Source organism: Rousettus aegyptiacus, unplaced genomic scaffold (assembly GCF_014176215.1).
Source record: "Rousettus aegyptiacus isolate mRouAeg1 unplaced genomic scaffold, mRouAeg1.p scaffold_m13_p_4, whole genome shotgun sequence".
Lineage (NCBI taxonomy): Eukaryota > Metazoa > Chordata > Mammalia > Chiroptera > Pteropodidae > Rousettus > Rousettus aegyptiacus.
In genome coordinates this window covers 35,149,990-35,153,551 of record NW_023416307.1, presented here as the reverse complement: position 1 = coordinate 35,153,551, position 3,562 = coordinate 35,149,990, and the positions used below count along the sequence as shown (strand labels likewise).

Below are 3,562 nucleotides of genomic sequence, written 5' to 3'. Positions count from 1 at the left end.
GGTGGTCTCAATTTTCAACCTTCACTCCCTGCTACCCAGGATCATTCTTCAGCCTGAGTTGTGCAAGGGATCAAGACAGAGCTGCAACACTGTTTAAGGTATGGTGATCATGTATCAACTTTACAGTGGTGGTGATTTCAGCCTCTGTAAGCATCAGATTTTCTTATTCTTTTTGTTGAATGATTATTTTCAGAATTATTTAATGAGACAACAGTGGCACCATGACATTTAGACCTCTGGAGATTTCGAGTTTGAGAACTATATACAGGCAAATACTAACAGGATATTTATAATCAGAGTTTGTAGTCAACTACTAATCCAGAAACCAGTAGAATAAATTAAATCAAGAGAACAAAATTATCCTCAATCTGAGGAGCTGACAGGAATAGCCATGAGGATATAAACTAAATGACTTAATTCCTTGTTTCATCATTTTTGGTTTATTTTTGTATGCATGTGTTTATTTTTTATACCAGAGAGATCTGTAGTAATAAGTACAACATTTTTTTTCACTCAAGACAATACAAAACAAAAATCTAGCATTTTATCTATAGTGGCCTATTTTGATCCACTTTTTGTACAATTTTATCAAAATTACAAGGGAGGTACTTTATGGATTTATTTACATTGTCTCCTTCTGTTATACTTTAAACTCTAGCATGAAGCTAGCTACATAATTTGCAGAACCCAATAGTAAATAAAAACGTAAGGCCCCTTGTTCAAAAATCTAGAAAAAAGTGCAATTAAGCATACTGAAGTATAAAACTTTTTCTCTGAAAAGTATCTCATTTCTTAAAAAACATAACATGGGTAATGATACCTGTATAACAGCTAATGTTGATGTTCAACAGGAGCATTAATATTAGGACAAGGATTTGTCCTGTTTTAAAACAATTTTAACTTTCAGAGGCAGTGGGGCTTTCAGGATTGTGGCTGTCCACAGCAGAAAGGTATCGGGTCATAAAGAAGGGAATGAGCAGAGGTTACTCGAGAAACACAGGAGAGAGGCAGAAAACAAGGGGGTAATTGCTGTTAGGTTCAAGTTGTGATTTGGGAGATCTAAAATAGATTTGAATTTTTTTTTTACTTTCCATGTGTCTTGGCTAAGAACTCTTTTAAGGAAACAGTTTTGGAATCTAAATTTATTTGAGGAGTTTCTCCATATAAAAAAAAATTCATTCAATGAATATTTTAAATTTTATCTCTTTTTGTTCTAAGGTGCTTCTGGTATGAAAAAGTTTGCTAATATTAAAAATTCTCCCAAATCTATGGTCAGGCCACCCTGAACATGCCTGGTCTCATCTGAACTCAGAAGCTAAGCAGGGTCGGGCCTGGTTAGTACTTCGATGGGAGACCACCTAGGAATACCAAGTGCTGTAGGTGTTTTTTTAAAAAATTCTCCCAAATATTCACTATAAATTACTAAAATTCTCCCAAATATTAACACTATTAATTATTTTGATACAATTATGCAATTTAGTAAAATAAGCGCTGGAATTAAACTTTGCATGTTTCTTACATGCAAAACCATGTAAGAAACAGAAATCTGGCCCAGAGGGGATATTGACTGACCTCTAGATGAACCCATGAGTGTCTGCCAATGGTTGGTAGAATAAGTTGCTGTTCACTTTGTCTTGGACCCTTAAACTTAATAGTCAGCTCTCTCTAATTGGAAATGGATGAATAGGCATTTCTTTGTAGATGGACTGTTTTGAGAGGAGATCACTTTAAAAACCACACTATCATGAACGAATAGGATAAGATGGAGGGAAGTTTTTGGTGATTCAAGGCAATGTTTCTACTATAAGGACACCAGTGTGATGAGTCTTTATGACCTTGTGAACCTTTGGAGTCTGATGGAGAGACAGACTTATCTGTTCTCTTGCCTATGAACTTCCTCATATGACTTAACAGAAGAGATGAAAAGGGCAGAAAAAGGCAATTAATTGTGTAATGAATAACTAAGCAAATTTCTACCAAGGAAAGAATGTTTTAAAATTTGAGAAAATAACAAAAAAGTTTCTATACAGGGTTCTTCATTTCTAAGAGATAAAATTAATCAAAATTTGAGGGCTCAGATAAAATAAATAAGAGCTCAGATTCAATATCAGGCTCACCTCTCACCTCCCCTTCACAGTAGGATACTCATGGGATTTGAGAGGAGTGGTGGTGATGTCTCAGGGACATTTCTAAGATTGTCACTGCTGACTCCCCCAGCTGACTACTAAACAATGTTAGTCAAACAGCTAATTTTTATTGGATATGCTGCAGGAAGGGAGAGCAGTACATTGACAGTCTTAACAGTTTCTCAGAAGGGAGACATCAGGAATAATGTTTATAAAGCTTTAGGGTATATCCTCGGCAGCTTGTGATTTTCAAAGAAAACAGTTGATTAGAATTGAACAAAGTTTGTGACAGAAAAATTTGAGATTGGTAGACAGTGAGATGAAGGTCATATGTCAAGCCTTGTTAAATAAACCTTTGCGTAAGCTATTTGCCCAGGTGAACAATCTACTGTCCTGATAGGAGAGATTTTGCCCAGATGAGCATTTTTTTTTTTTTTTTTTTTGACCAGAGATACTGGTTTTCAAGAATTTCCAGAAGCAAAAATTAAAGATATTTATTTCTTGTGTAATAATATCATTTTCCCACTTGTCTGTTTAAACAGGCATTTGTATATAGAACTGAGTCACACATCCAATATCTGTGAAATTGAGCAGTCATTTCAGGAGAAGTACAGTATTAACAGGAGATAGATTAATTAATGACTATTCCTGTAATTAGCATGTATCATAATTGCATGTTCTCTTTAGTTCTTTTGCATCAATCCAAAAATATCTTAACTATATTTTTAAAAACTATTAATTCTTTAATGTTAACTTTGCGATTGATCAGAAATAAATGGAATAAAAAGAGAAAACAAGTGAAACAAAGAAATTGCTGAATAAATGAGTTGTAACATTTAAAAATATTGATGTGGATTTCAGCTAGAACAATGAGAAAGAAATTAGATTGTAACTTGTATTTCCTTAGGCCCAGAGCCCCAGGGAAATCTAATCAATAACAGTGTTCTGGGTGACAGCCTGGCTTGTTCTTATAGAATCTCCAGGACTCCTAACATCTAACCCAGTAAGCTTTTCATGTGTGTCTATAAGCCAAGTTCTCTTAGTTATATTATACAGTGTAATCCTCTGCCCTTACAGATTCAGTTGGTGATGCCTGCTAAGGAGGCTTTCATTGACTTTACAGTTGATGACCAACATAAGTGCCAGAGCCACTTTTCTGGTATGTGCTCCACGTCCTCTCCAAAAGTCATCGGCACTGTATCTTATTGTCAGGATCACTTGCAGGTTGCAGTACCGATGTACAAAGGTCTTTCATAACCCTACTTTTGTGTTCTTCTTAGCCTCATAGTGCCTTACTATTATATTTAATTAGTTAAGAAGTTATTTTCACTTTCATTCTGCCTAGGTTTCAAATTTGTCTATGGTGATCATGGCTGGGACAAATCCAAGTGTGATCATAGTTTTATTTTATTTTTTTGATGACTGCAGGTTTGTTG

At 35.0% G+C, this 3,562-nt stretch overlaps 1 pseudogene; it reads left to right on the top strand.

Moving 5' to 3' along the window:
- The first annotated feature begins 1,264 nt into the window (after window positions 1–1,264).
- On the top strand, window positions 1,265–1,383 carry LOC118602180 (annotated as a pseudogene).
- The last annotated feature ends 2,179 nt before the right edge of the window (window positions 1,384–3,562 follow it).